The sequence below is a fragment of the Bombina bombina genome, chromosome 4 (genome assembly GCF_027579735.1).
Source record: "Bombina bombina isolate aBomBom1 chromosome 4, aBomBom1.pri, whole genome shotgun sequence".
Taxonomy (NCBI): domain Eukaryota; kingdom Metazoa; phylum Chordata; class Amphibia; order Anura; family Bombinatoridae; genus Bombina; species Bombina bombina.
The window spans coordinates 516381730-516405136 of record NC_069502.1 but is presented as its reverse complement, the minus strand read 5'-3'; positions in this window follow the sequence as shown (position 1 = coordinate 516405136).

The window sequence follows — 23407 nt, the reverse complement described above, 5'->3', positions numbered from 1 at the left end:
TGTGAATCCTGAAAAGTTTACATTATTTTTGTGTCCGTTTAAATGTAATATTTTGATAAAAAAAAGTTTGTTACTAGTGATGTTGATTTGTAGTTGATGTAATATAAAAGTCTGAAACAATTTAATGGTGTTGTGAATATTCAATAAGTACAATCCATAAATCCACCATAGGGAAATAGTCATTTCTTGATCTATTTATCATAGCTGGGTCTAACGCATAAAAGCATGTATTTTCTAGCGCTGGTATTTGGAGTTTTTCTGTCTACGCTATTTGCGTGCGTTAGGGAAATGTGGGTTTCGCGTGCACGAGCACGTCTTCCCAATAGAAGTCAATGGAGGCTCTAAAATTTGGTAATTTTTTTTTTCAAAGACTGGTTTTCCTCGTAAAGTGAGTGACGTCATGAGCTTGTGTGAAAAAGTAACTAAATCGTGTTCTTTTTGTAATAAATAAATATTTTTTGTATGTCATGTGGTGTATATTGTTTGTATGCATCGATGAGTGTATATTTGTGATAATCTTATTAGTTAGATGTAGGTATATGAGGGTCTTTTCCCGTGTGTCAATGTAAGTCAATGGGAAAATGGATTTGTGTAGTTTTTTTTCTAACACCCGAGATCTCGCAACTTTGATCCTTTGTATTTTGATGAAAAATTAATAAATCTTAAAAATAAATATAGTGTAGTGTTTGTATGAGTGTAAGTGTACTTTGTGTAATATTTGTTTTGTGATTCGTGAATGTTTATTTTGTCGGTATATGTTTACTACTGGGTCTGAGGTGTCGGTAGAAATTTGAGCGTTGGGTGATTTTTGAGTGTCGGTAACTGAACTCTAAATACCAGAGTCCGTAAGAAACCAGCGTTAGGGGCCTCTAACGCTGGTTTTCACGGCTAACGCCAAACTCCAAATCTAGGCCATAGTTTATTAATATCAAATTATAGTGTGCATTTTAAAAATATGCAATCTGTAATTTTCTGTTAGCAGTATAAAATGAACCTGTTTGTCTGCTACCCCTGATGGCCAAAATCCAGTATTACAGCCAGAAGGCCTTTGACTGTTAAACATGAAATTCCCCAGGGCCAATCCATGCTCAGCTCCGTAAGGGCAAATCACAAAGCAGATCCGGAGGGCCTATCCAATTCACCAATGATGGTACAGAGCAAAAAGGGGTGGGTTATATCAGATGATAAAATTCCAAGCATAGGAGAGTTAAGGCTGTTGGCTAAACTTGTAACTGATAAAAAAAAATTGCTGCTGGAACACTGTTAATATTAAGCTAATAGCTACCCTTATTCTCTACATGCAAAATACTCCATTTTTTGTATTCTGAGGTGAAATTGGACCTGTTGAGAAATATTGGAAACTGAATTATCGATTTTGGTAATTTTGGGTAAAGTATAAGAGGTTGCTAAATATAGGTAATTTTAAAACAACATTCCTTGTTGCTGTAGTTAATAAATTTAAAGAGCATATGTGTATTTTAAAAATAGTATTTCATAGCCTGGGAATTTTAAAACTAATCATTAGAGCTAAGTAATTTATCTCTGCAAATATATATATATATATATATATATATATATATATATATATATATATATATATATATATATAAATATATATATATATATATATATATATATATATATATATATATATATATATATATATATATATATATATATATATATATATATATAAAATGTACTAAATCTATTAGGGAGAAGGTATAAAAAATCTACTTATTACTAATTATTATTTGGGTGCAGACCCTGTAAACCACATAAATTTACTACAAGTATCAGGAGAGAAATATTGAAGAGGACACAGTAGTGTTCTCTCCAAAAAAGACAGGGATTTCAGCACTCCATAAAGTAATTCATTAATTAATATTTAAATCATTGCACACATTCAAAAGAATTTATTAAGAGCAGGTGTTCCAAGGCTTTCACGCAACCAAACAACTTCTGGGTCCCCTAAACCAAAACCACACAAGATATGATGTAAATAAAATTAATTTATTTGTGCAAACAAAAATAAAAAGAAAACAAAAAAACAAAAAAACACATACATTTAAAAATACGTTTTGTACATTAAATGCATAGATAAATCTGGCCAGCTCACTCTGAGTTAACACGATGCAGATAAATACCTAAAAATAGGGGACCCAGAAGTTGTTTGGTTGCGTGAAAGCCTTGGAACACCTGCTCTTAATAAATTCTTTTGAATGTGTGCAATTATTTAAATATTAATTGTTTACTTTATGGAGTGCTGAAATCCCTGTCTTTTTTGGAGAGAACACTACTGTGTCCTCTTCAATATTTCTCTCTTGATACTTGTAGTAAATTTATATATATATAAGTGTTGTCTTAATTGTAGGAAACTAACACCGAGATTATGAGTTTTGCGGTAACAGGGGTGCGTTGCAAGCAAGCATTTTTTTTTCACTGTTCACTTAAGACAACGCTGGTATTACAGGTTTTTTTAAACCTGGCGTTATCCGCAAAAAGGTGAGCGTAGAGCAAAATTTAGCTCCACATCTCACCTCAATACCAGTACGGTAGCGGTGAGCAGGTAAAACGTGCTCGTGCACGATTTCCCCATAGGAAACAATGGGGCAGATTCATCTGAAAAAAAACTAACACCTGCAAAAAAGCAGCGTTAAGCTTCTAACGCAGCCCCATTGATACCTATGGGGAAATAAAATTTATGTCTACACCTAACACCCTAACATGAACCCCGAGTCTAAACACCCCTAATCTTACACTTATTAACCCCTAATCTGCCGCCCCCGACATCACCGACACCTGCATTATATTTTTAACCCCTAATCTGCCGCTCCGGACACCGCCACCACCTACATTATCCCTATGAACCCCTAATCTGCTGCCCCCAAAATCGCAGACACCTACATACTATTTATTAACCCCTAATCTGCCCCCCCAATGTCGCCGCAACCTACCTACATTTATTAACCCCTAATCTGCCGCCCCCATCGTCGCCACTAGTATATTAAATTTATTAACCCCTAAACCTAAGTCTAAACCTAAGTCTAACACCCCCCTAACTTAAATATAATTTAAATAAAATGAAATAAAATTACTACAATTAAATAAATTAATCCTATTTAAAACTAAATACCTATAAAATAAACCATAAGATAGCTACAATATAACTAATAGTTACATGTATGTCTATCTTAGGGTTTACTTTTATTTTACATTCAACTTTGTATTTATTTTAAATAGGTAGAATAGTTATTAAATAGTTATTAACTATTTAATAACTTCCTAGTTAAAATAAGTACAAATTTACCTGTAAAATAAATCCTAACCTAAATTACAATTACACCTAACACTACACTATCATTAAATTAATTACTTAAACTAACTACAATTAATGACAATTAAATTAAATAAACTAAAGTACAAAAAAACCAAACACTAAATTACAGAAAATAAAAAAAATAATGATTTTTTTTTTAAAACTAATTACACCTAATCTAATCCACCTAATAAACTAAAAAAGCTCCCCAAAATAATAAAATTCCCTACCCTATACTAAATAACAAATAGCCCCTAAAAGGGCATTGCCCCAAAGTAATCAGCTCTTTTACCTGTAGAAAAAAAATACAATACCCCCAAAATTAAAACCCACCACCCACACACCCAACCCTTCTCTAAAACCCACCCAATCCCCCCTTAATAAAACCTAACACTAACCCCTTGAAGATCACCCTACCTTGAGCCGTCTTCACCCAGCCGGGCACAAGTGGTCCTCCAGAGGGGCAGAAGTCTTCATCTGATCAGAGCAGAAGAGGACCTCCAGATGGGCAGAAGGCTTCATCAAGACGGCATCTTCTATCTTCATCCATCCGGAGCGGGTCCATCTTGAAGCCAGCCAATGTGGAGCATCCTCTTCTTCCGACGACTCCCGATGAATGAAGGTTCCTTTAAATGACGTCATCCAAGATGGTGTCCCTTGAACTCCGATTGGCTGATAGGATTCTATCAACCAATCGGAATTAAGGTAGGAAAAATCCTATTGGCTGATGCAATCAGACAATAGAATTGAGCTTGCATTCTATTGGCTGATTGGAACAGCCAATAGAATGCAAGCTCAATCCTATTGGCTGATTGGATCAAATTCTTGTAATTATTTTTTTATTTTCTGTAATTTAGTGTTTGTTTTTTTGTACTTTAGTTTATTTAATTTAATTGTATTTAATTGTAGTTAGTTTAGGTAATTAATTTGTAATTTAAGATAGGATTTATTTTACATGTATTTGTACTTATTTTAATTAGGAAGTTATTAAATAGTTAATAACTATTTAATAACTATTGTACCTAGTTAAAGTAAATGCAAAGTTGCCTGTAAAATAAATATAAACCCTAAGATAGCTAGAATGTAACAATTAGTTATATTGTAGCTATCTTAGGGTTTATTTTACAGGTAAGTATTTAGTTTTAAATATGATTAATTTATTTAATTGTAGTAATTTTATTTCGTTTTATTTAAATTATATTTAAGTTTATGGGGGTGTTAGACTTAGGTTTAGACTTAGGTTTAGGGGTTAATAAATTTAATATAGTAGCGGCGACGTTGGGGGCGGCAAATTAGGGGTTAATAAATGTAGGTAGGTTTCTGCGATGTTAGGGATGGCAGATTAGGGGTTAATAAAATTTAACTGGTGTTTGCGAGGTGGGAGTGCAGCAGTTTAGGGGTTAATATATTTATTACAGTGGCGGCGATGTCCGGTCGGAAGATTTGGGGTTAAAAACTTTATTTAAGTGTTTCCGATGTGGGGGGGGGGGAGGTCTCGGTTTAGGGGTTAATAGGTAGTTTAAGGGTGTTAGTGTACTTTTTAGCACTTTAGTTAAGAGTTTTAGTTATGGCGTTAGCCCATAAAACTCTTAACTACTGACTTTTAAATGCAGTAGGTTCTTGACAGGAGAGGGTCTACCGCTCATTTTCTTCCAAGTATCGTAATACCGGCTTTAGGAAAATCCCATTCAAAAGATAGGATACGCAATTTAAGTAAAAACATTTGCGGTAAGCTTGAGGTACACCTGTATCTGCCAGACTCGTAATACCAGCGGGCGTTAAAAAGCAGCGTTGGGACCTCGTAATCTAGCAGTAAGAATTTAATTCATCTTAGATAAATTAGGACTTGGTTGTTTGCACAAATAATATATACTATTTTGATGCTTTAAATTAGAATTGTATTAGAATCAATTGTGGCTATATAGCTGATTGTACTGCTTGAATGTTAGTAGCTAATATTTTGGAATCGCATTGTGTTAATTGAATGAAATTCAATTGTGAATAAGGCTAGTTATAAAGTTACAATTTGGTTTGCTTTGTTAAAAGTATTGCAACAGTTTAAAAACTGTATAGAATGACTCATATTCTGGTTCCTACAAATATATTTCAATGTGTCTATAAATATTAACTAATAAAAAATAACTTAGGAATTAATATTAATTTTATGGTTTTGTATATGCATTTTATTGGGGTCTTGTTTTAAAGAATAATTATTAAATATATTGTATCACAACCCGGCCATATACTGACATCCCTATGGTTTATTTATATTTTTGGCAGTTTCTTTACTTTTGGATAATTTACACCATATAGCTGATGTTCTTTAAGCCGCTGCTGCTGATTTAATAGGGAAATCTCTGCTGTAAGGACAGCACCCCAAAAAGCCCTTTTAAGGGCTAGAACATCAGTCTGCTTTATTTTTTTTTCCTGTGTAATCTAATTGCAGTTGCCTGCCTGCCAGCGTGTGTGTCAGGCTCACAGCGTATACTGTGCCCACTTGCCCAGTGCCACCACTCATATCTGGTGTAACAGTAGTGTACATTTAAAAAAAACACTTTTTTGACTGTGAAATAATAGCAGCTGCCAGTACCCAAGATGGCCACCAATAAGGCAGATGGGGAGGGTTAGAGAGCTGTTTTGGGGGGGATCAGGGAGGTTGGGGGCTAAGGAGGGATGCTACACCGCAGCATATGTAAATATGCTAAAAAAAATAAAACCATTTTTTAAAACCTTTTATTTTAGTACTGGCAGACTTTCTGCCAGTACTTAAGATGGCAGGGACAATTGTGGGGTGGGGGAGGGAAGGGAGCTGTTTGGGAGGGATCAGGGGGTCTGATGTGTCAGGTGGGAGGCTGATCTCTACACTAAAGCTAAAATTAACTCTGCAAGCTCCCTACAAACTACCTATTTAACCCCTTCACTGCTAGCCATAATACATGTGTAATGCGCAGCAGTATTTAGCGGCCTTCTAATTACCAGAAAGCAACGCCAAAGTCATATATGTCTGCTATTTCTGAACAAAGGGGATCCCAGAGAAGCATTTACAACCATTTGTGCTATAATTGCACAAGCTGTTTGTAAATAATTTCAGTGAGAAACCTAAAATTGCGATTTTTTTTTTTTTTTTAAATTTGATCGCATTTGGCGGTGAAATGGTGGCATTAATTATACTAAAATGGGCCTAGATCAATACTTTTGGTTGTCTACTACACAACACTTAAGCTAAAATTAACTCTACAAGCTGCCTACATGCTCCTTAATTAACCCCTTCACTGCTGGGCATTAAACATGTGTGGTGCGCGGTGACATTTAGCAGATTTCTAATTACCAAAAAGCAACGCCAAAGCCATATAAGTCTGCTATAATGGCATGTCTGGCACACAGTGTTGGGGCAAGGGTCCATCTGACCACTGATACCTGGTCTGCAAAGCATGGTCAGGGCAGGTATATCACCTACATTGCGCACTGTGAAGCGGGCGTAACTCTTACACTACCTGATCGATACAACATCATACCTGATGTTTTAAAGCACGTTATTCCAAACAATTTAGGAATGTTAGGAGATTTATGCCCTTTATGAATTAAAACCAGACTCTGCATCAACTATGTAATTTTCCATGGGAGTTTTGCCATGGATCCCCCTCCGGCATGCCACAGTCCAGGTGTTAGTCCCCTTGAAACAACTTTTCCATCACTATTGTGGCCAGAAAGAGTCCCTTGTGGGTTTTAAAATTCGCCTGCTTATTGAAATCTATGGCAGCTCGCCCGGTTCGCCCATTCGCGAACTTTTGCGGAAGTTCGCGTCCGCCGTTCGCGAACCCAAATTTTTAGGTTTGCGACATCACTAGTCTCTATATAATTCTGTTTATGTAATTCATTATATGAAAATAGTGGTTGCCAACTTTCTAGGGGCAAAGTGTGCAATTTAATAGCACTCTGAATTATATAATTTGCAAAGGATAATACATATAAAACCTGAATCCTTTTAGTTCTGAGATGTCTATCAATTAAACGGAGGCCAGATCAATAAAAAACTGTTTATTAAAATTATTATTGGAAATAATAAGCAATATTTGGATAAAGCAAATCAATATATATATCATTACAATGATTCAATGATTATCAGGTTAGGACTAATTAAAACATTAACTGAATTATTTTATTTGTAATAGCTTACGTGTTTTATTTTGTTTTGCAGAAAAAAACAGAAACATTTGTTATTTAAATTCTCTGGCAAGAATTAAGTAAGCTAATAAGCATTGGAAACCGTAATAAAATAGGTAATATTATTTCCAGTTTTATAAATGACCCAGTGTTATTGTTAACGGATAAGACCAGGTTTGCAGGACTTACGTAACAAAAACATTTGTTTCTATAAAAGGTAGACCAGTTATGATTAGCTTACCTGATCAGAATAAGAAAACTTCAAATATAAATGTAAACAGCCTAAATCATATTAACAAAACTGTTTCATGTGTGTATATTTCATACAATCATGTGGGATCCTTCACTGGGGTTCAGTGCAAATAAACCCTTTTAGGTTACCCCATGTGCTTTTCTTGCCATTATCCCGACTTGACTGTTTGGTCAGCTTAGTCTCCAATCTCCTCTGGACAGGGTGTGGTCATCATGCATGCTCTGTGTGGTTCCTTTTGTGGGTAATTGTGTGTTTTATGGTAAGGCAAGGTTCACATAAATAATCGTTGAATGCTAATTACTTATTAATTAATATTTTTGTTAATGATCTAAGATTTATCAGTCAGAATATTTTCCCTCAGAAGATAGCACTCGTCTCTAATCTAAAAGAGGCAAAGATGTATTTTGTAAATATATTCTTAAAAACAAGTCAGTATATATATTTGACCATCAACCAACGTTTAAATAGTGATGTCGTAAACCTAAAATTTTCAGTTCACGAACAGCGAACTTCCGCAAATGTTCGCGAACCGGGCGAACCGCCATAGACTTCAATAGGCAGGCGAATTTTAAAACCCACAGGGACTCTTTCTGACCACAATAGTGATGGAAAAGTTGTTTCAAGGGGACTAACACCTGGACTGTGGCATGCTGGAGGGGGATCCATGGCAAAACTCCCATGGAAAATTACATAGTTGATGCAGAGTCTGGTTTTAAGCCATAAAAGGTATAAATCACCTAACATTCCTAAATTGTTTGCAATAACTTGCTTTAAAACATCAGGTATGATGTTGTATCGATCAGGTAGTGTAAGGGTTACGCTCGCTTCACAGTGACAGACCAAACTCCCCGTTTAACACACCACAAACAACCGCAAACAGTCCATTTGCACAACCGCAAACTCCCCATTTGCACAAGGCTGGACCTGAGCTCTGCAATGACGGCATTCTGGTGGTGGCAACAGCATGCGTTGATTGGCGTGCTGTCTGGCTGACCCCGGGTGCCAATGCATGCTGTCTGACTGTGCCACTAGCTCCTTGTGATGACCTCCCCCTGCTTCCAACTCGTCTCCTCCTCCTCTCTGTCTCCCCATCTGAACTTTCCCCCTGTTCTTCTTCTCTTCTAGCGGGCACCCACATGACATCCACGGACGCATCGTCATCATCAACCACTTCACTTGTATCTGACATCTCAGCAAAGGAAGCAGCAGCGGGTACAACATCATCATCATCACACCGTACATCCATGTGTGTAATGCTGCCTGACTGAGATATATCCCTGTTATCTACATCCTCTGGCAATAATGGTTGCGCATCACTCATTTCTTCCAACTGATGTGTAAATAATTCCTCTGACAGATCAAGTGAAGCAGCTGTGGTGCTAGTGTCGGTGGTGGCGGCAGGCGGGCGAGAGGTGGGCGAGAGGTGCCCGAAGCTAAGCTGGAGGAGGATGGTGCGTCAAGGTTCCAAGTGGAAGCTGTAGAAGATTGGGTGTCCTGTGTTAGCCAGTCAACTATGTCCTCAGAACTTTTCGAGTTCCGGGTACGTGGCATCTGAACACTGGGCATTATTCTAGGGCCAAAGGGAATCACAGCACCACGACTACGACGGCCCCTGCTGGGTGGCCTGCCTCTGCCTGTCATTTTTTTTCGATTAGTGGTACTATGCGTGCAAGCTACTGTGACAACAGATATGAGTGGCACTGTGCACTGGCAGAAGTTGGCAGAGTAGACGCTGTAGGCCTGACACACACGCTTGCAGACAACTAACTGCTATTCAATCTATTACAGTCAAAATTGTATTTTTTTAAATGTACACTACTGTTACACCAGATATGAGTTGCACTGGTGTGACACTGTGCCCTGGCAGGCCCTGAAACGCACACGTGTGAAGGAAACTGACTGCTATTATTTCACAGTCAAATTTCTAGTTTTTTTTTTAATGTACACTACTGTTATACCAGATATGAGTTGCACTGGTGTGACACTGTGCCCTGGCAGGCCCTGAAACGCACACGCGTGAAGGAAACTAACTGCTATTATTTCACAGTCAAATTTCTAGTTTTTTTTTAATGTACACTACTGTTACACCAGATATGAGTTGCACTGGTGTGACACTGTGCCCTGGCAGGCCTTGAAACGCACACACGTGAAGGAAACTGACTGCTATTATTTCACAGTCAAATTTCTATTTTTTTTTAATGTACACTACTGTTACACCAGATATGAGTTGCACTGGTTTGACACTGTGCCCTGGCAAGCCCTGAAACGCACACGTGTGAAGGAAACTGACTGCTATTATTTCACAGTCAAATTTCTAGTTTTTTTTTTTAATGTACACTACTGTTACACAAGATATGAGTTGCACTGGTGTGACACTGTGCCCTGGCAGGCCCTTAAACGCACACGCGTGAAGGAAACTGACTGCTATTATTTCACAGTCCAATTTCTAGTTTTTTTTTTTTAATGTACACTACTGTTACACCAGATATTAGTTGTACTGGTGTGACACTGTGCCCTGGAAGGCCCTGAAACGGAAACGTGTGAAGGAAACTGACTGCTATTATTTCACAGTCAAATTTCTAGTTTTTTTTTTTAATATACACTACTGTTACACCAGATATGAGTTGCACTGGTGTGACACTGTGCCCTGGAAGGCCCTGAAACGCACACATGTGAAAGAAACTGACTGCTATTATTTCACAGTCAAATTTCTAGGTTTTTTTTTAATGTACACTACTGTTACACCAGATATGAGTTGCACTGGTGTGACACTGTGCCCTGGCAGGCCCTGAAACGCACACGTGTGAAGGAAACTGACTGCTATTATTTCACAGTCAAATTTCTAGTTTTTTTTTTTAATGTACACTACTGTTACACCAGATATGAGTTGCACTGGTGTGACACTGTACCCTGGCAGGCACTGAAACGCACACGCGTGAAGGAAACTGACTGCTATTATTTCACAGTCAAATTTCTAGTTTTTTTTTTAATGTACACTACTGTTACACCAAATATGAGTTGCACTGGTGTGACACTGTGCCCTGGCAGGCCCTGAAACACACACGTGTGAAGGAAACTGACTGCTATTATTTCACAGTCAAATTTCTAGTTTTTTTTTTTAATGTACACTACTGTTACACCAGATATGAGTTGCACTGGTGTGACACTGTGCCCTGGCAGGCCCTGAAACGCACACGTGTGAAGGAAACTGACTGCTATTATTTCACAGTCAAAAAAGTGTTTTTTTTTTTTTAAATGTACACTACTGTTACACCAGATATGAGTTGCACTGGTGTGACACTGTGCCCTGGCAGGCCCTGAAACACACACGCGTGAAGGAAACTCACTGCTATTATTTCACAGTCAAATTTCTAGTTTTTTTTTTTTTAATGTACACTACTGTTACACCAGATATTAGTTGTACTGGTGTGACACTGTGCCCTGGAAGGCCCTGAAACGGAAACGTGTGAAGGAAACTGACTGCTATTATTTCACAGTCAAATTTCTAGTTTTTTTTTTAATATACACTACTGTTACACCAGATATGAGTTGCACTGGTGTGACACTGTGCCCTGGAAGGCCCTGAAACGCACACATGTGAAAGAAACTGACTGCTATTATTTCACAGTCAAATTTCTAGTTTTTTTTTTAATGTACACTACTGTTACACCAGATATGAGTTGCACTGGTGTGACACTGTGCCCTGGCAGGCCCTGAAACGCACACGTGTGAAGGAAACTGACTGCTATTATTTCACAGTCAAATTTCTAGTTTTTTTTTTAATGTACACTACTGTTACACCAAATATGAGTTGCACTGGTGTGACACTGTGCCCTGGCAGGCACTGAAACACACACGTGTGAAGGAAACTGACTGCTATTATTTCACAGTCAAATATCTAGTTTTTTTTTTTTAATGTACACTACTGTTACACCAGATATGAGTTGCACTGGTGTGACACTGTGCCCTGGCAGGCCCTGAAACGCACACGTGTGAAGGAAACTGACTGCTATTATTTCACAGTCAAAAAAGTGTTGTTTTTTTTTTAAATGTACACTACTGTTACACCAGATATGAGTTGCACTGGTGTGACACTGTGCCCTGGCAGGCCCTGAAACACACACGCGTGAAGGAAACTCACTGCTATTATTTCACAGTCAAATTTCTAGTTTTTTTTTTTTAATGTACACTACTGTTACACCAGATATGAGTTGCACTGGTGTGACACTGTGCCCTGGCAGGCCCTGAAACGCACACGTGTGAAGGAAACTGACTGCTATTATTTCACAGTCAAATTTTTAGTTTTTTTTTTTAATGTACACTACTGTTACACCAGATATGAGTTGCACTGGTGTGACACTGTGCCCTGGCAGGCCCTGAAACACACACGTGTGAAGGAAACTGACTGCTATTATTTCACAGTCAAAAAAGTGTTGTTGTTTTTTTAAATGTACACTACTGTTACACCAGATATGAGTTGCACTGGTGTGACACTGTGCCCTGGCAGGCCCTGAAACGCACACGCGTGAAGGAAACTGACTGCTATTATTTCACAGTCAAATTTCAAGTTTTTTTTTTTAATGTACACTACTGTTACACCAGATATGAGTTGCACTGGTGTGACACTGTGCCCTGGCAGGCCCTGAAACGCACACGTGTGAAGGAAACTGACTGCTGTTATTTCACAGTAAAAAAAAGTGTTGGTTTATTTAACCCCTTAATGACCACAGCCCTTTTCCATTTTCTGTCTGTTTGGGACCAAGGCTATTTTTACATATCTGCAGTGTTTGTATTTAGCTGTAATTTTCCTCTTACTTATTTACTGTAACCACACATATTATATACAGTTTGTATCGCCATTAAATGGACTTTCTAAAGATAGCATTATTTTCATCATATCTTATAATTTACTATAAAAAACATTATAAAATATGAGGAAAAAATGAAAAAAAACAAACCTTTTCTAACTTTGACCCCCAAAATCTGTTACATATCTACAACCACCAAAAACACTCATGCTAAATAGTTTCAAAATTTTGTCCTGAGTTTAGAAATACCCACTTTTTACATCTTCTTTGCTTTTTTTTGCAAGTTATAGGGCCATAAATACAAATAGCACTTTGCTATTTCCAAACCACTTTTTTTCAAAATTAGCGCTAGTTACATTGGAACACTGATATCTGTATGGAATCCCTGAATATCCATTGACATGTTTATATATTTTTTTAGAAGACATCCCAAAGTATTGATTTAGGCCCATTTTGGTATATTTCATGCCACCATTTCACCACCAAATGCGATCAAATAAAAAAAATTGTTAACTTTTTCACAAATTTTTTCACAAACTTTAGGTTTCTCACTGAGATTATTTACAAGCAGCTTGTGCAATTATGTCATAATTGGTTGTACATTTTTCTCTGGGATCCCCTTTGTTCAGAATATATGGCTTTGGCGTTGCTTTTTGGTAATTAGAAGGCCGCTAAATGCCACTGCGCACCACACGTGTATTATGCCCAGCAGTGAAGGGGTTAATTAGGGAGCATGTAGGGAGATTTTTGGGGTAGTTTTAGCTTTAGTTTAGTGTAGTAGACAACCCAAAGTATTGATTTAGGCCCATTTTGGTATATTTCATGCCATCATTTCACTGCCAAATGCGATCAAATAAAAAAAAAAAACTTTACATTTTTCCAAATTTTACGTTTCTCACTGAAATCATTTACAAACAGCTTGTGCAATTATGGCACAAATGGTTGTAAATGTTTCTCTGGGATCTCCTTTGTTCAGAAATAGCAGACATATATGACTTTGGCGTTGCTTTTTGGTAATTAGAAGGCCGCTAAATGCCGCTGCACACCACACATGTATTATGCCCAGCAGTGAAGGGGTTAATTAGGGAGCATGTAGGGAGTTTTTTGGGGTAGTTTTAGCTTTAGTTTAGTGTAGTAGAGAACCCAAAGTATTGATCTAGGCCCATTTTGGTATATTTCATGCCACCATTTCACTGCCAAATGCGATCAAATAAAAAAAAAAAAACTTTACATTTTTCCAAACTTTAGGTTTCTCACTGAGATTATTTACAAGCAGCTTGTGCAATTATGGCATAATTGGTTGTAATTTTTTCTCTGGGATCCCCTTTGTTCAGAAATAGCAGACATATATGGCTTTGGCGTTGCTTTTTGGTAATTAGAAGGCCGCTAAATGCCACTGCGCACCACACGTGTATTATGCCCAGCAGTGAAGGGGTTAATTAGGGAGCATGTAGGGAGCTTTTTGGGGTAGTTTTAGCTTTAGTTTAATGTAGTAGACAACCCAAAGTATTGATCTAGGCCCATTTTGGTATATTTCATGCCACCATTTCACTGCCAAATGCGATCAAATAAAAAAAAAAACTTTACATTTTTAGGTTAATTAGGTAGCTTGTAGGGAGCTTGCAGGGTTAATTTTAGCTTTAGTGTAGAGATCAGCTTCCCACCTCACACATCAGACCCCCTGATCCCTCCCAAAGAGCTCTCTTCCCTCCCCCTCCCCACAATTGTCCCCGCCATCTTAAGTACTGGCAGAAAGTCTGCCAGTACTAAAAAAAAAGGTATCTTTTTTTTTTTAAATCTTTTTTTTAGCATATTTACATATGCTGTTGTTTAGGATCCCCCCTTAGCCCCCAACCTCCCTGATCCCCCCAAATCAGCTCTCTAATCCTCCCCCTCTGCCTTATTGGGGGCCATCTTGGGTACTGGCAGCTGTCTGCCAGTACCCAGTTTGCAAATAAAATGTTTATTTTTATTTTTTTCCCTTTCTGTAGTGTAGCTTCCCCCCCCTCAAGACCAATCTCCCACCAGCTCCCAGATCCCTTAGATTTATTTTTTATATATATATTTACCCCCCCTCTTCTCCCACTTTCAAAAACAATTATTCTGTAGTGTAGCAGTTCCCACCCGCTCCTTCACCGTGCACGCGCCCGCCAGCCTCCTCCGGTGCACGCACGCGCGCTCCCGGTGATCCCGCCCCCGATCCCGCCCCTCTCTCTCACTTAGATCCCGCCCACCTGCCTCTCACTTAAGCTCCCACCCACCAACGATTGCTGCCATCGATGTCCGGTGCAGAGAGGGCCACAGAGTGGCTCTCTCTGCACCGGAGGGGTAAAATTTTTTATTGCAGGATGCCTTGATATAGAGGCATCCTGCAATAACCGGAAAGCAGTTAAGGGGTTAAATGTACACTACTGTTACACCAGATATGGGTTGCACTGGTGTGACACTGTGCTCTGGCAGGCCCTGAAATGCACACGTGTGTAGGAAACTGAATGCTATTATTTCACAGTCAAAAAAGTGTTTTTTTTTTAAAATGTACACTACTGTTACACCAGATATGAGTGGTGGCACTGGGCAAGTGGGCACACTATACGCTGTGAGCCTGACACACAGGCTGGCAGGCAGGCAGGCAACTGCAATTAGATTACACAGGAAAAAAAAAAAGCAGACTGATGTTCTAGCCCTAAAAAGGGCTTTTTGGGGTGCTGTCCTTACAGCAGAGATCAGATGAGTCCTTCAGGACTGTAGTGGACACTGAATACACTAGCCTAGCTATCGATTTACCTGTTAAATCAGCAGCAGCTACACTGTCCCTCCTCTCACTAAGAATGCAGCTTCCAAATGAATCTAAAATGGATGCTGTCCAGGAGGTGGGAGGGTCTGGGAGGGAGGGTCTGCTGCTGATTGGCTGTAATGTGTCTTCTGACTGTGAGGTACAGGGTCAAAGTTTACTCAATGATGACGAATAGGGGGCGGATCGAACATCGCATATGTTTTCCCGCTGTGGCGAACGCGAACATGCTATGTTCACCGGTAACTATTCGCCGGTGAACTATTCGTGATATCACTACTTCCCATCTAAACAAGAAACTTCCCAGGTACTTATCTAGGTCCAGGGATACTGAAAGATCATCATGGAACAATTGTTTGTGTTTCTGGTAACATCAGCATGGCCTCACAGGTTCTGGTATGCAGATCATGCCCGGATGTTCAGTTGCCAACCTTTAAGACCAGACCTTCTGTCTCAAGGAAGTTTCTCCATCAGGATCTCAAATTGTTTAATTTGAAGGTATGGAAATTGAACACTTAGTGCTTAGTCATAGAGGTTTCTTTGACTCAGTGATTGATACTATGTTACAGGCTTGTAAATCTGTTTCTAGGAAGATTTATTATCGAGTTTGGAAGACATATTTAATGGTGTTCTTCTCATAAATTCTCCTGGCATTCTTTTAGAATTCCTAGAATTTTACAGTTTCTTCAAGGAACTTGCAGACAAACCTTTATCCAAACCATCCTGAAGGGACAAATCTCTGCTCTTTCTGTTTTATTTCACAGAAAGATTGCTAAGCTTCCTGATATTCACTGTTTTGTGCAGGCTTTTGTCCGTGTCAAGCCTGTCATTAAATCAATCTCTCCTCCTTGGAGTCTTAATTTGGTTGTGAAGGCTTTACAGGCTCCTCCTTTTGAGCCTATGCATTCTTTGGATATTAAACTACTTTCTTAGAAAGTGTTGTTCCTTTTGGATATCTCTTCTGCTAGAAGAGTTTCCGAATTATCTGCTCTTTCTTGTGAGTCTCCTTTTGTGATTTTCCATCAGGATAAGGCAGTTTTGTGGACTTCATTTAAATTTTTACCTAAAGTTGTGAATTCTAACAACATTAATAGGGAAATTGTTGTTTTCTCTTTGTGTCCTAATCCTAAGAATTCTTTGGAGAGATCCTTACATTCTCTGGATGTTGTAAGAGCTTTGAAATATTATGTTGAAGCTACTAAAGATTTCAGGAAGACATCTAGTCTATTTGTTGTCTTTTCTGGTCCTAGGAAAGGTCAGAAGGCGTCTGCCATTTGCTTGGCATCCTGGTTAAAGCTTTTGATTCATCAGGCTTATTTGGAGTCGGGTCAGGCCCCACCTCAGAGAATCACAGCTCATTCTACTAGATCAGTTTCCACTTTGTGGGCATTTAAAAATGAAGCTTCAATTGATCAGATTTGCAAAGCAACAACTTGGTCTTCTTTGCATACACTTACTGAATTCTACCGTTTTTATGTATTTGTCTCTTCGGAAGCTGTTTTTGGTAGAAAAGTTCTTCAGGCAGCTGTTTCAGTTTTGGATGTGGATTTAATTTCTTCAGCGGAAAAATTGCTGTTTTTATTTTTATCCCTCCCTCTCTAGTGACTCTTCAGTGGCGTACCACATCTTGGGTATTACTATCCCATACGTCACTAGCTCATGGACTCTTGCCAATTACATGAAAGAAAACATAATTTATGTAAGAACTTACCTGATAAATTAATTTCTTTTATATTGGCAAGAGTCCATGAGACCCACCCTTTTTATGGTGGTTATGTTTTTTTGTATAAAGCACAATTATATTTACAGTTCCTTTTTTTTATGCTTTTTACTCCTTTTTCTATCACCCCACTACTTGGCTATTTATTAAACTGAATTGTGGGTGTGGTGAGGGGTGTATTTATAGGCATTTTAAGTTTTGGGAAACTTTGCCCCTCCTGGTAGAATTGTATATCCCATTCGTCACTAGCTCATGGATGCTTGCCAATATGAAAGAAATTAATTTATCAGGTAAGTTCTTACATAAATTATGTTTTTGGTTTTAAGCTAGTCATGTACTTATTGATGATGATTCAGTGGGAAGATATTCTTTGGTGTGTTAGAATACTGTTCACTTTAAGGTCCCTCCTCAATTGCAGTATACACATTTGTAGGATGTTAGTATTTTGTTTTTAAGGGAGTGACCCTTGAATAACCTTTTGTCCTTATGCTTCATTTATCGGTTAATTTTGGAAAAGTTTCTGACATTTGTGCCCTTGATTTTCATGGCTATTCCTTCTCTCCTGAAGTGGTTTCCTTTGTTATCTCTCATAGAATGAAGTCCAGGTCTTTAACTCTCTTTTATCCTTACTTTTAATTGGCACCTCAGATTTTTATGGCTCTTTGCCTTTAAAGTCTTAACTATTTAGAATTTTATGTTAGGACCTTCTTATTCTCTATGTCCTCTATTAATCTCTTATGTTATTCCTCACAGACCAGTTTCTGCCCTACTTTTGCCAATTTGGTTAAATGGCTGAAGCTGATATCAATTTATTTTTTAGCGACCATTCAGTAAATGTGGCTGCTTTTTCTAGAGTTTTTTTTTGGATGGCTGTTATAAGGTTGGTGATTGGTCATTGGCTATTACATTTTCTAGATTTTATTTTAAATCTATTTAGCATGGGTCCATCATGTGGTTGTTAAAATGTGGTATAAAATGCATAATATGAGCCCTCCTTTCTTGCTGTAAAATTCAGATTCTTACCTAAATAATCCTGATGTTATTAAAAGCTGGAAGTGAATATTTCCTCTCATTGTGTTTCTGTTAATTCCTACCCAAAAAAAAGTATAAAAATAATCTAGAGAATATATTTTTAATATATTCTAGATCTTGTAATTGTTCATTTATTGTATTGAATGGTTATATTTTTTGTGCAGTGTTATTAATTTTTTGTCTCCTTAAGTTTCTTTCCATCTTAAACATTGAATTTTGATGGGTTTTCACTGTTTAACATGAGATGTTTACTGTAGTGCCTCATTCAGCGAAGAGGAACAGATCGTCATTTCTAGTTTCTTGTTGGTGTTTATTTGATATGCAGCTATTTTTTTTCACCACTAGATGTCAGTGTGGTATAGAATAGCTATACAATTTGAAGCATTTAAAGGCTGTTGGAAAAGTAGACAGTAGATTCGACAAAGAATAGAAGTACAAAATTACTTTTGGCTAGATTACGAGTGATACGCTAACTGTTACGCAAAAGTGATATTGGGTTTATCGTGGCTGTTTGCGTGTGTCGAATTAGAAGTTGAAAGTAAATGCGTTTGCTCAAGCGCAATTAAATTTAACGTGTATCGGGATAGCGCAACCTCAGAGCTCTGGTTAACTGTTATGCTTGAAAAAAAGTTGCACAAAACACATCAAAAAAACATTTAAAAGTACAGTTACACTCAAACTAACATCGTCTAATAAAAATTATTTAAATATAAAGATACACGTTTATATGTGTGTACAGATGTATTTATTTATGCATTTATATGTGTATATATGTAATTACAAACATACTCATTATATACACATAAGTACATATGTACACACACACATATAAACAGCCAAGTAGCTGGAAACATGAAAAATCATATTTATGCAATATTCATATTTAATAAAGTATTATACAGTGTTTTTAGTGTACATATTTCACATTCAAATGTTCTTCACATAGGGGAATATCTTCTTAGTATTTATAAATAGATATCCCTATATATAAATGGACATTAATCACAAAAATGGGATTTTCGTTTTCGTAAATTAAAAATCCAAATGAATCCACCAACTAAAATGAAAAAAAAAAATTGGGTTTAGTTTAAGCTCTTTAAACAGATGTTCCTATTTTTGTGGTATCTTTAGGTGTGTACTTGCTGTCCAAATACAGGGCCTAAGCAGGGGTGGTGGTCTATTGTCCAGTTTGTCTATTGTCTACTCATGCTACGTGTATCCTGGGTTAAATTCATCAAGTGTCAGGGTCCAGGATATGCCCACTGCCTCCTCTGCAAAACAACTTCTGCAACTCACTTCTTTCGGGTTTGTCACAATGGACTGATTCTCCCACTCACAAAGACTCCCTTGACCTGATCTTTAGCTATCGATGCACTATCTCAAACTTCACAATCTCCCCTTTTCCTCTTTCTGACCACCATCTCCTCACTTGCAACATATCATCCCTCCCTACAACTCTCCCTCCTCCTATTCCTCACATCAAACTTCACAGAAGAATTATGTCATTAGATCAGCAACAGCTTGCTAATTCCCTCGAACCTCTCCTCTTATCCTTCTCCTTTTCCTGGTCTGACCAATCTATCTGCCACTATAATTCCACCCTTACATCCGTCCTTGACAATCTGGCCCCTCTTACCATAGCTCGGAAATCACACACTCATCCTTAGCCCTGGCATACTCCTCTGACAAGGTAACTACGCAGATGTTCGTGTACTGCTAAGCGGAACTGGAGAAAATCTCGGAGTTCAGCTGATTTTCTTAATTAAAAATTCATCATGAACTCCTACTATTCTGCCCTTTAAGGGACACTGAACCCAAATATTTTCTTTCCTGATTCAGATAGAGCATGACATTTTAAGCAACTTTCTAATTTACTCCTATTATCAAATTTTCTTCATTATCTTGGTATCTTTATTTGAAATGCAAGAATGTAAGTTTAGATGCCGGCCCATTTTTGGTGAACAGCCTGGGTTGTTCTTGCAGATTGGTGGATACATTCATCCAACAATAAAAAAGTGCTGTCCAGAGGCCTGAACCAAAAAAGCTTAGATGCCTTCTTTTTCAAATAAAGATAGCAAGAGAACAAAGGAAAATTGATAATTGGAGTAAATCAGAAAGTTGCTTAAAATTGCATGCTCTATCTGAATCGTGAAAGAAAAAATTTGGGTTCAGTGTCCCTTTAATCTCTATAAGCAACATTACTTCTCTACTCTTATTTCTAATCTTTCTTCAAACTCAAAACATCTGTTCTCCACTTTCAATACTCTTCTCCGCCCACCCCCACCTCCTAATACAACTTCTCTGTCAGCTCAAGACTTTGCCAGTCACTTCAATAACAAAATTGACTCCATCAGAAACTAAATCAGCTCTCAACATAATTCCATTCTCTCACCCCCTCAAACGCTCGCAACCAACCAAAATCCACATAGCAATAAACTTAGCTCTCTTTCTCCCCTGTTACTGAGGAAGAAGTTTTGGCACATACTGTGCTCTCACCTCACTACCTGTCCCCTTGACTCTATCCCCTCACAGCTACTCCCCTCCCTCTCTTCTACCCTTATCCCTATACTCACACATATTTTCAACCTCTCCCTCAGCACCGGTATATTTTCCTCATCTCTGAAATATGAACTGGTCAAACCTATCCTCAAAAAACCTTCCCTTGATCCAACCTCCCCATCCAACTACCGCCCTATTTCCCTACTCCCTCTTGCCTCAAAGCTTCTCGAAAAACTAGTATATGAACGCCTATCCCATTTCCTTACATTAAACTCCCTCCTTGACCCACTGCAATCTGGATTTTGTCCCCATCACTCCACAGAGACAGCAATCGTTAAAGTTACCAACGACCTACTTACAGCAAAATCCAAAGGCCACTTCTCTCTGCTTATTCTCCTTGATCTGTCCACAGCCTTTGATACTGTTGACCACCCTTTTTTTCTCCAATCCCTGCAATCCTTCGGCATCTGTGACACAGCCCTCTTGTGGTTCTCTTCCTACCTGTCAAACTGTACCTTTAGTGTAGTCTTCTCTGGGGCCTCCTGTGCCCCATCACCACTTTCTGCCGGGGTACCACAAGGCTCTGTCCTCGGTCCCCTACTCTCCTCAATCTACACGTCATCATTAGGTTCCCTAATAAAGTCCCACAGTTTCCAATATCATGTGTATGCTGATGACACCCAAATCTACTTCTCTGCACCAGACCTATCTCCTTTCTTGCTAACCTGTGTCACTAACTGTCTTTCTCACACTTCTTCCTGGATGTCCTCTCACTACCTCAAGCTAAATCTCTCCAAAACTGAGCTCCTAATTTTCCCCGCTTCTTCCAAAATCTCCACCCCCAATCTCTCTATAACTGTCCACAACTTCATCATTACCCCTACCCCACATGCCCCATATCTCAGGGTCACATTTGACTCAGATCTTTCTTTCACTACTCACATTCAGTCCTTGGCTAAAGCCTGCCGCTTCCACCTTAAAAATATCTCTAAAATTAGACATTTCCTTATGCAAGACACAACTAAGATTTTAATCCACTCTCTCGTTCTTTCCCGCCTCAATTACTGCAACTCTGTCCTCTCTGGTCTCCCCAGCTGCTGCCTAGCTCCTTTACAATTCATAATGAATGCCTCTGCCAGGCTCATCTTCCTTACACGTCACTCTTCATCTGCTGCACCTCTCTGCCAATCCATTCACTGGCTTCCTCTTGTCTCTAGGATTAAACACAAGATTCTCACTCTGACATACAAAGCCCTCAACTGCACTGCTCTACCCTATATCTCAGACCTTGTCTCCAGATACTCTCCCTCCCGTCCACTTCACTCTGCTCATGACCTCCTACTCTCCTCCTCTCTTGTTACCTCTTCACATTCTCGTTTACAGGACTTCTCCAGACTGGCTCCCATCTTGTGGAACTCTCTGCCTAGCTCCACAAGACTCTCCCCTAGTTTTGAAAGCTTTAAGCACTCCCTAAAAACTCTACTGTTCAGGGATACATACAACCTACACTAACATTACTTTATACCAGTTTCTCTCCTCCATTGCTATCCCCTGAACCCCCTTAGCATGTAAGCCTAAGAGTCCAGCTGTTTGTAGATCACCTTCTTAAGAGCTGACTACAACAGTGCAACTCTTGGCAGGGCCCTCTACCCATTTGATCCCTATAATTGTTTTGTTGTACTCTGCCTTTGTTTATAGCGCTGCAGAATCTGTTGGCCCTCTACAAATAACCGATAATAATAATAATAATAATATGCCAGAAAGTAGGAGCTGCACAGACCAAACTGAGTAACCAGGCTGCTGGGGAATGTCCTTATGCCAGGCAGATTAATACAAAGAAGCAGATGGTGCACTAAGCCAAGGGTGTGCAAGTAGCCGAATTCTTCATGTACTTCTGTACTATACTAATAACAATAATAATGTCTCACTTCTGGTCTTAAAAAACTCAAAATTTTATGTTGTTTTGCATTGCGATCTAATGTAACACAACTCACCACTTGTAATACGATTGCTATGAGTGCTCCCGGCACTATCCAGTAAAAGTATAGGTTGCTCTAAAAACATTCATGCCACATTAAGATGCTTTAGTTAAACTATTTATCAATCCATTAGCTATACCAGTTTGTGCGTTATTCTTTGCAATAGCTCTGCGCTATTGATTACGCAGCACTTGCAAGCTAGCACACAATGTTTAATTATGCATAATTAAAAAAGGTTAATCATTATTTCTTTCATGTAATTAGCAAGAGTCCATGAGCTAGTGACGTATGGGATATACATTCCTACCAGGAGGGGCAAAGTTTCCCAAACCTTAAAATGCCTATAAATACACCCCTCACCACACCCACAATTCAGTTTTACAAACTTTGCCTCCGATGGAGGTGGTGAAGTAAGTTTGTGCTAGATTCTACGTTGATATGCGCTCCGCAGCAAGTTGGAGCCCGGTTTTCCTCTCAGCGTGCAGTGAATGTCAGAGGGATGTGAGGAGAGTATTGCCTATTTGAATGCAGTGATCTCCTTCTACGGGGTCTATTTCATAGGTTCTCTGTTATCGGTCGTAGAGATTCATCTCTTACCTCCCTTTTCAGATCGACGATATACTCTTATATATACCATTACCTCTGCTGATTCTCGTTTCAGTACTGGTTTGGCTTTCTACAAACATGTAGATGAGTGTCCTGGGGTAAGTAAATCTTATTTTCTGTGACACTCTAAGCTATGGTTGGGCACTTTGTTTATAAAGTTCTAAATATATGTATTCAAACATTTATTTGCCTTGACTCAGAATGTTCAACTTTCCTTATTTTTCAGACAGTCAGTT